The 14,070-nt window shown below is 38.4% G+C and overlaps 1 long non-coding RNA gene across 1 annotated transcript in view; it reads right to left on the reverse strand.

Moving 5' to 3' along the window:
• The window catches only part of LOC148758706 (uncharacterized), a 135,326-nt gene that overhangs the window by 64,313 nt on the left and 56,943 nt on the right, over nucleotides 1-14,070 (reverse strand). The window lies entirely within an intron of this gene.

The following is a 14,070-nucleotide window of genomic DNA, read 5'->3' on the forward strand; positions in this document are numbered from 1 at the left end:
AGGAGGACATTAGTGGGGAAATTCATAACATCTGAATAAAGTCTGGAATTTATTTAATATCAATGTTAATTTCTTAGTTTTTGGTCTTGGTCCCATGGTTTTGTAAGATGCTAACATTAGAGGAAGCTGGATGAAGCACATGCAGGATTTCTCTATATTGTCTTTGCAACTTTTCTGTAAATCTGAAAGTAATCTAAACTAAAAAGATTATGTTAAAAAATTAAAAAGCAAAAGTAATTGCTGCTTTTTAATATTTTGTTCATCTATGATTTTAGTTTACCACTATAAAAATCTTCCTTTAGGAAAAAGTAGACAAAGGAAGATAATAACTAAAGTGAATACAGCAATAATATTGGGGGATAGAAGCAAGTTCACCTCTACTGTGTTTCCCCGAAAATAAGACCTAGCCGGGCCATCAGCTCTAATGCGTCTTTTGGAGCAAAAATTAATATAAGACCCAGTATTATATTATATTATATTATATTATATTATTATATTATATTATATTGTACTATAAGACCTGTTCTTATTTTAATATATTAAAAATAAGAACATATTAAAATAAGAACAGGTCTTATATTAATTTTTGCTCCAAAAGACGCATTAGAGCTGATGGCCCGGCTAGCTCTTATTTTCGGGAAAACACAGTATGTATTTGAGACATAACTCACCTACCATAAAACTGACACTTTTAAAGTATAAAATTCACTGTTTTTCAGTTTATTCACAAAGTTGTGCAATTATCACCACTATCCAATTCCAGAAACTCTTTATCACCCCAAAAAGAAACCCCATCTGCATAAGCAGTCTGTCTCATGCCCCTCTCCCCAAAGATCCTGGCAACCACTGATCTACTTTGTGTATTTATGGATTTGCCTATTCTGAACATTTTATAGAAATAAAATCACACATACAATATGTGCCCTTTTGTGTCCATCTTTTTCACTTAGCACAATGTTTTCAAGATTGATTTATATTGTAGAATGGATCATTACTTCATTTCTTTTCACGGCTTAATAATACTCCATTGGGCAGATATGTCACATTTTGTTTATCCGTTCATCAGTTCATGGGCATTTGGGTTGTGTCTATTTTTGGTTATTACAAATATTCCTGCTATGAATATTCTTGTACAAGTTGTTTTTTTTTTTTTGGTTTTTTTTAAGCATATACTTTCCTTTCTTTAGGGTATATAGGGGTGAAATTCTCTAGAAATGAAATTGTTGTATCATATGATAACTCTATATTCGACTTATAAGAAACTGCCAAACAGTTTTTCAGTGAGCCTGTACCATTATATCCTTACCAACAATGCATGAGGGTTCCAACTTCTCTACATCTTCACCAACACTTCTTAGTATCTCTTTTATTATTATTATTATTATAAACCATCCTAATGGGTATGAAGTAGTATCTCATTGTGGTTTTGATTTGCATTTACCTGATGTCTAATGATACTGAGCATCTTTTCATGTGCTTACTAGCTATTTCTATATCTACTTTGGAGAAATGGCTATTCAAATTCTTTGCCCACTTTTAATTGAGTTACCTGTCTTTTTATTGTTGGGTTGTAATAGTTTTTTTTTTATGTATTCTGGCTAGTAGATCCTTATCAGATATATAATTTGCAAATATTTTTCTCTGATTCTACAGGTCACCTTTTTACTTTCTTGATAGTGCCCACTGACGTACAAAAGTTTTTAGTTTTGATGAAATCTATTTCAAGTATTTACTCTTTGATTATTCGTACTTTTGGTGTCATATCTAAAAAATTATTGCCTTATAAAGGCAATTACTCCAAGGCAACTAATTACCTTATTTTCAAGTGGAACTCTGTTGATCTCAACCTTTCAGTAAACCAGAGAGTGTTGGGCTGCAGTGTAGTAAATAAAGCTCCAGCTTTATTCATAATATAGTAAATTTTTCATGAAGCTCTCATGACTACAGAATAAATCAAAATAACTATGAGAGTGAGAAGATAAACTTTCATATTCTTTTTTTGAGGTTTTGTTAGGTTTCCATTTTTTTTATTTAAATTATTCATGGGTTCAGATGTATTATAAGGTTTCATTTTATATCTTTAACTGAAAATTAATAAAAATTCTAGTAATATACAAAAGACAAAATTCAGCAGTAAAGATCATTCATTTATAAGATTCAAAGTACTGGAACTATTTGTGTTAGAAACCTTCATGATGTGATAGTGTTGATTTCATAAATGTTTTGAGGAAAACAAACAATTATAATTTCCAAATCAAAGAATAAAAAAAAGAAATGGACTTTTTTGGGTACAAATACAGAAAAAGTTAAACCTCACTTTTGCAAAATTGATGAATCACCTTGTTTGGAAAAAGGGTCTTAAGCCTATTGAGTGGGTGGAGACACTAACTTGCTATTGGTCAAGAGCTCATTAGGAGCCAAAAGAAAACGACATGACACCCATATCCTCCAGGCAACACTCTAAAATATGGGATCCTTCCTTAATGTTTCTAGCCCATTCAAGGCTGGAGACATGCTGACTAAATCCCCATCATTCAGTCCCATACCTGTTGCCAAGATCCTTCCTGCCTGGCTGGACCATTTTGACACTGACTGGCAGCTGAATTGTCAAGTTCTACAAATAGCATGTTTCCCTGCTTGCCTGGATATCCTTCCCATCTGGCAAGAAGCGTTCTAAAATACCAACTCCTCATTCTTCCATCCATACACCTGGGTGGGCAGGTCAAGAGGTTGGGACATTGGAGCCAAGTTTATTTTCCTAGTGATTAATACTCCTGGCTCTCAGGCTTATCTCCTGAGCTGAAAATTTCCTTCTCAAATATAACCCACACCTACAGGTACAGGCAGAAACCCAGATGGGATTACCATTCCAAACTCAAGAATCCCCTACATAAGCTCAGTTACTGATCCTTTTCCAAAGTTTATAACATTTTGCCCTCAAAATTTAGCATTATCCAAGTAAACGGTTATTAGAACTTTCCGCTATTGTGACATGGCTATGTTTAATTATTTCATTGGATTAAATTTGAACATTTGAATGTACAAAAAAATAACATTTTATTCAATACATTTTGTAGTATTCAAAAGAGAAGTTATTCCTAAGTTCTAGATGTTAAGAACAAATATCAGAGTAATAATTCAATAGCAGTGGCCTCATCAATCGAAGATGGGTTCTTTGAGGTCAGGGTTGAGGTATTTTGGCAACAAACAGCATGCACTTGGGTCCATAGATCACAACCACCCTGGCCATGCTTGAGTTACTCTGGATAGAATATTAAAAGAGTGGGGGGTGGGGCCAGGTATCTAAACCTGAGACTAGAATGAGCTAATCAGCCTCATCTCAAGAGCATTGTGTCTTTTCAGCAGAAAGGAACAATATATTCTGAAACATGGTAAGATGGGAACTTCTCCAGAATCCAAATGTTTGTCAGAAAATAAAAGCATTTGTCTTTCAACTACCCTCCCCCATCCACTGTCTCCTCCCCCTTCACAGTTTTACAGGCACAGCAACAAGTTTTCCTTAATTCTTACTGAGGTCACAAATGTAACATTGCCACAGACAGAGCAGATGGAAACCAGCATTTACCAGGGTGACCATTTAAGAATCATGTTTGTGAAATGGTTCCCAAACTCCATCTGCGACGAACGGAGTTAACCAGCATTTCTGGAGATGGGTTCGGGAAGACTATATTTTGGGGCAGCAGGCTTCAGGAAGTTAACCTTGCTGCCTCTAATAATATCGAAGTTTGAGAAGTATTGGCGATAGACACTTTAGCAAAGACAGAAGGGATCCCCAGAGGTGGAGCTGGAGATGGTAGAAGGTAACTGACCTCAGCAGAGAGAAAGTACTCAGGAAAAATTTGATGCTTGAACTAAGAGGAAATCAAAATGTATCTTCTTCCGTCATGAAAAGGGGTCTTCTCTCACACACACTTCAGAGCTTGAAGAAATAATGTATACATTCCTAGAGACATCACCCTTAATTTAGAGCAAGGCTTCTCAAGGTCAAAGTCACTAGAGGAGGCCTGTGCTGGGAGAGGACATGAGGGGGCAAAAACAAAGAAGTACGGAGAAGAGGAGTGACCTGATAGAAAAGAAGACGTATTTCCTTTGTGGCTATAAAGTGAATATGGAAGGAGTGGACATGTATTGGGTTTAAGGGACACCAGGGCAAAAGCCACACAGAAGGAATTCTGCAATGAGAACAGCAAGCATAGAAAAGATACCCGGTGGAAAAACCAGGTAGAATGACTGCTCAGAGTAGCTGTACTGACTAAAACTAAGGATCTCCTCTTTGTTTTGAAAGCAGAAACATAGCAAAGAAATGCATGTTCCTACAACGACATAACAATGATATTGTCTGTCATACTGACAAGGTGACGTATATGAGGACTTTAATTTTTCAGTGAGTGTTAATAATTAACCTGCTCATCAGGTTTATTAGACAGGATTAGTCCCTAATTGGAACAGAGCAACCGCAAGGCAAATTATCAAAATAACTGATGGAACTTTTTTGACTTTACAAGTTTGGAAGCTCCAGATATTTATATGTCTAGTTTTTCGATCTTGAAAAACTAGAAAGTGTGACTGCTGTGATGCATTCGAATACATATTGAATTCTTTGAGTACTGAAGTAGCGTTTAATATAGACACTGTGAATAGAGAATATTTTGCAAATAGATATGTTTCTCTGGTGGGAGATGTTAACGATTAAGGAGTCTGGGACACGTGGGGGCCGGGGTATATGAGAACTCTGTCAATTTTGCTGTGAATGTAAGCTGCCCCTTCAAAACTAAAGTCTTTAACAGGAAAACAGGTATGTTTCTGTGTTTTGACATAACAAGTCTTCTACCCAGCACATGAGGCCACCATATGGCTCGTCGCTCACTACTGATGCGACATTTGGTATGTGTATAAGAACACATTTATGTAGCATAGCCAAACTTTTAAAACTGTATTTGACATGGCTTTGGTATCTTGAGGTCTCACAGATTTAATAACTAAAGGAAGCTATCTTTCAAAGCATCTATACTTGAAATTTTATACTAGGAAATAGAGGGGAAAAAAATTTGCCAAACATAAAACTGAGTGATAGCAAAGATGATTGCATCTAATATTTTATCTTAACTTTTCATACTCATCCCAAATATTAACAAATATTTTAAAAACATTATGAACTATGGCCCAGCAGTTTTTAGATTCTGGGATCTCTTTGCTGATTTATATCCTAGAATATTACAGAGGGAAAAAAAATCAAAATAACTCAGAAGAATGCCTGGCTCCATTGATTTTGTGGTGAGGCTCTTGCTTGGCTGAATTTAATTTAAATGTAGTTCTTTGTTATTGCTTCAAGAGGAAGACAGTCATTTCTAACAAGCACAAATTATTCAGAGCATGACCCTAAATGCTGTATTTCAAATAGCAAAAGAAAAAAAGCTATCCTCTAACCTACTTCGCATCGCTGGAAGAGGGGCTGTGTGAAAAGAGAGCTGAGAAAGGACAACCTGACCCAGAGAGATTAGCCTTCACCAGGGCCCTCCTCCCAGTTTTTGTGGGTCTCTGGATGGGCCAGTTGCACAAATACAAGAAGATCAGGCCAACATCCTGGAAGGGGGGAGGGGGTGGTATCACCCTTCTTGGATCGCTGTTTGCCAAGCTCTAGTTAACCCAGTTACAGTAAAGCCATTGTGGACTCTTTAGTAGAGCAAGCCTCAAATCCACATGGCATTCACAATTTTTTGACGGTCGTGGCCACAGCCAGTAACTGCAATTTAGTGGCTTCCACATTATCATGAAAGGGGGCGGGCAAAGGCTCAAGAGCAGTGGATTTTATGGCAGTAGGAAATAGGACCCATTTTGTGCAGTTGCCAACTCCTTTGCATTTCTGAGGATGAAATGCCCCCTAGATCAAAGTGACAAAGTGGTTAGGATATTCACGGGACAGAAGACAAAAGGAGTTCATTCACTGCCAAAAAACAGCCTTCTGTTAAGGATTTAGAAGTTTAATAACAGTACTTACATGAGAAGTAGAATGCAGGAGACTAACTTGAAAGTGTATGCTGTTTAACAGAAGCTGCTCATTCTTCAAAAAGCCAGGCAAGCAGGGTTAAGGCTTACCCTCATTCACTCATTTGTTCATCGGACATATATTGAGTACCTACTACACGGGGCACTGAGCTAGGTATTGTAAGGAATATAAATGTGCTTAACAAAGCCTCTACCTTTCAGGAGCCTGCAGGGATGGGATAGGATGGGATAGGATAGGATAGGATAGGATAGGATAGGATAGGATAGGATAGAATAGAATAGAATAGAATAGAATAGAATAGAATAGAATAGAATAGAAATTATAATATAATATAGCATAATATAATATAATAATATAATATAATATAATTAATATAATATAATATAATATAATATAATGGCACAAATTGAGGTGTCAGAATATCTATATAGCACCTGCAAAGGAAATAGACAAAACTAGCTTTGCAGTTTTAGCCCAACGTTCTCAAGAGGATAAAAGGATCGTGGTTAAAGAGGCAAGGAGAGAGGACTTTTTTGGAGGGATTTGTTGGAGTTCAGTGAATCTCCCTCTCCACATGCCCCTACCCTGCCAATGGGGAAGTTGGGACAGTGGGGACTCCCTGTTTATTTCATGTAAAATGAAAGACATTTCAAGACAACCACTTGGGGAGCTTGGCCTGTATCTCTTTTAGAGTTTGTAAGGGTACAGGGTACAATGTGAGACCCATGCTTAAAAAAAAACTCTCTAGGCAAGAAGCTAGCTGCAGCTTCCTGTAGTGTATACTTTGAGGGCTGTATGGAGAACAAACTGTTCTTGCACTGATAGCAGAGAAGAGAACGCGTAAATGTTTCCCCAGTACTACACGGGGTCCATAGCCCATGGGAAACAGCTGTGCGAGAGCTGTTTAAGGTCCTTTACCCAAAAGGGCTGCCTAGAGAGACAATCGATTTAAAAGGGATATAAGAAGATTAGGGGAGTAGAAAATAAAGATGCCTTCTGCCTACATCTGATGGAGACCAGCACACTTCATTTAGTAGTTATAGTACATTAAGGTTGGAAGTCTAAATCTCATTAAGATACTTAAAGATAAAGTGTTCTAGGGAAAAATTTTTTTAAGTTACTTAAGACTTGTTATGCGCCACTAATGTGTCACTAAGTAAAGGCTGGATCTAAAAAGGTTATATCTATAAATACAAATAGTCAAATGAAAAGTGAAATTTTAAGTCATTATTCAGCTATGTAGCTTGCAGGACTTCATGCTTTTGGAAACACAGAGTTTGGAAGTTTGAGAAACTAAAATTTTTATCTGCATGTCTAACATATTAAGACATGACATGAATAAAAAAACATAGACTCAGACTCAGTCCAAATGTGTTTGATCCTCTAGCATAAAAACGCTAAGAGTGATGCCCTTTAAGAATGAATCATATAGGGAATTATGGAGGACTTGCACCCTCTTTCCTGGAGGAGCTGACATGGGGTAAAGGCAGGAGAAACAATGCTGGCTCCCCTAGTCTTAGCCCTACTGCTCAGGATAGGGAGGTGAGGACATTTAGAGAGCAAAGGACAGACCCTGCCTCCATACCCCAGGTTCCCTCCTGTACCCCATTAAAAAGTCCCCCTTCCCATTTCCTTGCTTCTCTACCCCCTTGACTGCTTGGCCCAAGAGGCCACAGTCCTAGTAGTCCCCTGAAGGCTAAAGCCAATGGTTTGCTGCACTTCACAGACTGCTAAAGCATAATCCAGGGGTCATGTGGTCTATACCCTTCCCTTCTGAGGCCCAAAGAAGTTAAGTGGCCCATTCGCCATAGCATACTGGTTGGTGGCAGTGACAGGAAGAGAACCCTGGTTTTCTGTTTCTCTAAAAGGGCTGTTTTGACTATGCTACCTTAAATGAAAGATACGTGGGAAGGAGTATGGCGTTACATATACACATACACACACACACACACACACACGCACACACACACACACACACACACACACACAAAATGGTTAAATATTTTCCTTGCCTCATCCCATAGCAGAGACCACGGTTTCAAGAAATTTTATTTAGTATTAGGCAGCAACCTCCCCCCTCAAAATAATTTAGAAACTTCAAAGAGAATTACAGAACCACTTCATATGCTATGAAGTTGTACCATATGTCATGAATCAAACAACTGATTAAATAAATGGGGAATGTCATGAAAGTTCCATTAATGCTGATGTCATCTCTGCCTAGGAAAACTCATTCGATTAAGTCACTTCTGTAAAAACATTTCTATAATCTCCAATCCCCTGCAATTTTTAGTATACAAACATATAATCTTACGTGATTGGTGCCCAGACAGATGTGTTAGGCAAAGGGCCAGAGGATTCTAGGTAGAGCCTCATCAGAATTAATTTGTTCTCTACGGGGTTCCTGTCCTATTGTGGTGCATGGGCCCATGTCTTTCTAGGAACCATTCCCAAATAAGAGTCAAGACAGGCCAAGTCCTCACTCTGCAGTGTTTCAACTTCACACCAGTGCCCTCAGGCCCTCACAGAGGCTCCCTTGCTCGAAAAGCAAAAGGCTGAGCAGAACTGCTGCTAAAAGAATTGCCTACACTTGGGGACACATTCCTTTATTTGATCATGAAAATAAAACCAAGTAGCTCAAACAAAACACGTGGTCTCTTGCCAACTTTTCTTTCAATGACAAAAAAAGCAATTTTTTCCATAACATGAATAATAATAAAAAAAATGTATCTTAATGAGATTTACATAATATTGGAAAGAAAGATTATGAATAGGTCAGGAGATTTAGAGATTTCAACCACTTAAGCCCCAGGCTATGATTATCTCATTAGTCCTGTGCACTCAGAATAAATATAGAATACGTTGGGTGTTACCAGTGAATACCACGTTTTGCCAAAAACTTGTAAAGAGCAAGCTTTGGATACAGAAGGGTATGTACCAAGTGTTACCTAAGTGGAATTCACACTTATGAAAGGCAGCATCTGGTAGAGCAAGTTCCCCATAATCAGAGCCATTCATGTATCTGCCACAGTGCCAGGCTCCCAAACAAACCATGTTGTCATCCCCACCTTGGGCCTACCTTTCTCAGAATACTTCATGTTCCTTCTATATCGCACTGAAACTACTGTCTTCCTCTTCCTCAGGTCTCCTCCCTGGAAGTGGATTTATTCTCATCCTCTTGGGAGGCACATGAGCAATGTGGAAGTTTAAACCTATTGCTTCAATTTGATCCTACTTTGGAAGAGTTCTCGTGGAGAGAGCGAGCTAGAAAGGTCACACAAGTTCTGCTTGAGAGAAACACTCATTGTGCAAACAGCGTGAAAACAGAAGTAGCAACTGGTCAGAAGATCTCCATCAATAAGGAGTAACATTGAATGAGCCCCTATTATGTGTCGGGTACATTCTAAGAGCTTTATCTGTATCAATTCATCTAATTCTTTCAACATTTCCATGACATAGATGCTCCTGGAATCCCCATTTACAGAGGAGGCAATAAAAGTACAGAGAGATGAAGTCAATCGTTCAAGATGAGAATGTTGGAGCCAGACAGTCCTGCTGAATAATCATAACAACAGTAATTGAACACTCAGTTGGTTCCATTAGTGTTAGTCATGTGTCCAGCATTGTGCTGTATGAGTTATATGTATTATTTTATTGCATACCAGCAACAACCCCTTGAAGAAGATACTGTTATGATGTCCATGCATGCATGTCCTATTTTCCATCCAAAGTTCAGAAGTATTAAACAATGGAGCCAGATCCAAACCACGATTAGAATGATTTGTTTTTTCTCCTCACTACTGTCTCTACAAAGTTACATAGAGCTAGTCCCTACTGAGAGTGGGTGGGATGTTTAAGAAGAATGAAATACCCCACTATTAGATGTGCTCAAGGAGGGGCCAGGCATTTACTTGAGTGGGGCAGCCTCTGAAAGTCATTTCTGCATTTCCATATATCTAGGGGTGTATGTGTAGATTCATTCAGATTGTTTCATGTCTTTCTAGGCTTCTTTTCCTACCCCATTTCTATTTACTCACCTTGAGGTTGCAAACTACCTTTTCTTTTCCATTTTTATTTTCTCACAATCTCTGGGTGCCAAAGTCAGTAATTCTTACTGCTGCTACTGCCATAGCTGATAAGTTTGGGACTATGAAAGGCCCTGAAAACCAAGTCTGAATTGTCTTCTTACAAAACGGATGTTTCCTTGCTCACTGTTTTCTGCTCAGAGCGAGGACCACATTGTTTAGACTTGTAATGGACTGGGCGCTCCTAAAACAGCAGAACCACCGTACCCATGCGTGACCTCAGGGATGTTTTTTTCTCTTCAGATCTGGATCTATCAGGTGATGGTAGGTTCTGGGATACTTGAAATGTTGTTCTCCATTGAAAGAAAGTCATTGGGTTCTGAATCTATTCCTGGGATGGACTCAGTTTCTCCAAGATGGAGGACATCAGAACAAGTATAATATTAATTATTACCTAATACTTATTACACATTTACTATGTGCCACTCTAATTGAACACTTCACATTTATTATCTCGTGTAATCCTCATGCACAAAAGAAAACTGAAATAGGTACTGAGATCCATCGTTAAGTTACAGGGAGGAAACTGAGACTTCAGAAAATGATATAACTAGTCCAGGGTCACACAGTTGTGAGAAGTGGAAATAGTATTTTAAAATTTTAAAACAACGACTGGACTACAGGAAGCCTATCCTCTTGACCACTATCCAACATGGCCTCCCACCATCCAACATGACTGAGTAACACAGCATCACAGAGTTGTGTTAACACCAGAGCATTTATGGTTGCTGCTCACTAGCACTTTTTTTTAATTCTTTTTTTTAATTGGGGAATATTGGGAACCAGTGTGTTTCTCAAGGGCCCATCAGCTCCAAGTTGTTGCCCTTCAATCTAGTTGTGGAGGGCGCAGCTCAGCTCCAAGTCCAGTCGCCATTTTCAATCTTTAGGTGCAGGGGCCACAGCCCATCATCCCATGTGGGAATTGAACCGGCAACCCTGTTGTTGAGAGCTCGCGCTCTAACCAACTGAGCTATCCGGCTGCCCCAACTAGCACTTTTATGAGGATCTTCTGTGTGGAGGTTAAGTTCTTGCCTGAGCTAAATTCCCGCTACATTGATTGCTAATTCAAAATGGCCTGACTCAACTAGACATTCACTGGGAAGACTCTTACTATACTTCCAAATACCATCTAATCCGTATACTGTGGATTTAAATTCACAGTATATGTCTTGAAGCTCATCTTCCATAGGCACTTCTTCTCTCCTTATATACTTATTTATTTATGTCTAGTGATCCTCACAATTATAGTTTGAAAAACTGGAGGCAGGATCTTATGTACTCGTATATACACCAAGGGGCTTGCTTTAGAACGCACTGATTTTTTTTTTTGTTGTTGTTGTTATTGTGTGGGGAGAGGGGATTCAATTTTATTTTATGTCATCGAAGCTAATCTTTTTAAGGTACTTAGCTTCAGAAACATGGCAAAATATATACAGAGTGTGCCAAGAAACTGTATACACATTTTAAGAAAGGAAAAAAACTATTAAAATTGTAATAATGTATACCAATAACAAAAGATGAATACAAGTCCCATTTAACTTCTGCAGTTACAAGAGGTACTCAAAGTGGTTACCATCAGAATCCAGACACTTCTGATTATGGCAAACTATTGCTTGAGCAACGCTGACCAAAGTGTCTACTTGTATACAGGTTTTTGGCACCCCCGGTGTATATATTTCTAATTTTGGCCACTTGCTTTGTATAAAATAGTTTTGGGATATATTTTGTGTCAATGACACCCTAAAAACATAGAAGTAAGGAAAAAATTTAATTATTATTTATAAAAATATGAGAACCAATTAGATGGAAGTTTAAATATATAAAACATTAAGACTATCAAGACAGATCGAGGCTAACTAAAGATATATGGAATTGAGACTCTAATAAATTGGCTTGAAATCATAATATTATGGAAGTTTTATCCTAAAACCTCCTTAGAAATGAGTTATCCCATTACCCTTACTTCCAGGTGAGAAAGAATAAGACCCACTGTGTGGGGGTAACTTGTTGGGATTGCATGCGTGGTCAGGACCAGAAGCCAGCCACATTTTGTAATACTTTCTCAGGCTTGTCACCTATTCTCACCACTTGCATTTTTTGCTTCCTAAATTACTTGGTTTTATCACTGACTTTCTTTCCTCACTCATTCACCAAATGATATTTTTTGCTAAAGAACACTCTGGCCCATTCGGCAAGAGATCCCCATTTGAGTTCACCCTCTGCTGCTAACTCACCATGGGTCAAACCATTTGCCCTGGCTGTGATGGCTCAGCTGCCTCCCTCTCTTCATTGATCCCAAAACAGTGGCAATGACTGCATCGCTGATGGATGCACTTTACAGCACAGTCTGCATCAACAGGGACAACCAACTTGCTCTGAATTTTATAATTTGGGAAGCCCTTGTATCTCAGCCAGTTACTTTTTTAAGCACCTGGAAGCTACAGGCAAGTGATGTAACATGTTCTCTTGATAACATGCCAGAGACAAGATTAAATATTGGTCTTTCTCATGGACATTCAGCCAGAAGTCAAACATTACTTTCCCCTTTTCTATGGTGAAGTAAAATATTTGTGTCAGATGCTTCCAGTGTATTTCATCACCCTAGTTTCTTCTTTTCATAGGAACTCTTCTGTCTGCTGATGTCAGAGTTTTGAGTAGCAAATACTAGCTAGACATTACCCTAAAAATCTCACTTGCCCTCTTCACACACTAGGGGAGCAGAGGGGACTGCTTTGCATGTGCCAATGAGAAGGATAATTTTTACACTCTCTGTAGACATTAGAAGTTTTCTCATACTGTCTCATGGAGTGTCCCTGTCACGGGAGATGGCACAGAGAGATGTGCCAGCTGGCAACCCACCTGCTGGCTGGTTCTCTGAAAAAGGTTCACTAGTTAAATCAAAGTTAATTGCCAAGCCAGGATCATCCTAAACCCACATCAGAAAAAGATTGAAACTCTGCCACTGAAAGGAGTTGGCAGGGAACATGGGGAGGTATTTACGGATGGAGATTCTGGCTGAGCAGATACATCTTTTGTTCAACAGCTGTATCTTACTGGATCGTGTTATTGGTATATTGTGTCCACTCAAAAAACTTCCTATGTTGAAGTCCTAACCCCCACTACCACAGAAAGTGACCTTATTTGGAAACAGAGTTGTTGCAGATGTAATTAGTTCAGATAAAGTCATACTAGAGTAGGGTGGTCCCAATCCAATATGACTGGTGTCCTCATAAGAAGACACAGATACACAGGGAAAATGCCATGTGAACATGAAGGCAGAGATCAGGGTGATGTTTCTGCAAGCCACTGAAGGCCAAAGATTTCCAGGAACCACCAGAAGCTAGAAGAAAGGCATGGAAGAGATTTCTCCCTGAAGGAACCAACCCTGATCTTGGACTTCTTGATCAAGGACACCTTGATCTTGGACTTCTAGGCTCCAGACCTGAGAGACAATACATATCTGGTGTTTAAGTCTCCTAGTTTGTGGTACTTTTTTAAGGCAGCCCTAGCAAAACTAGTATAGACCGTATTTCCAAAGTTTTAATAAACATAACATAAAGCTCTAGCAGTAAATATATTCCAGTAACAAGTTACTCGAATAGAAAGTTTGTATAATTCATCATAGTTAATATTTCTTCTTATTGAGTGATATATCGTCTATTTCCACCCAACAAATACCATCACTTGAATGTCTCAAAATAAACTAAAATAACAAACAAATAACAATAACAAAAAACCAAACTCATTCATAAAATTTAGGTCTTTTTGCACAATCCTTTCTAAAGCAGAGCACCGTTTCCAAAGTGTAGTTAAGATCAGCCAAGGTTTTTCCATGACTCAACTGGTACACTTGAGATGTACATTCTTTCCTTCTCCATAACAAATATTATTATATAGCTGCTGTGTACCAGACACTCTGATAGACATTAGAGACCCAATAGTGGAGAAAACAGTGGC

This window comes from Rhinolophus sinicus, chromosome 3 (genome assembly GCF_057876585.1).
Source record: "Rhinolophus sinicus isolate RSI-liver-muscle chromosome 3, RSI-T2T, whole genome shotgun sequence".
In the NCBI taxonomy this organism is placed as follows: Eukaryota; Metazoa; Chordata; class Mammalia; order Chiroptera; family Rhinolophidae; genus Rhinolophus; species Rhinolophus sinicus.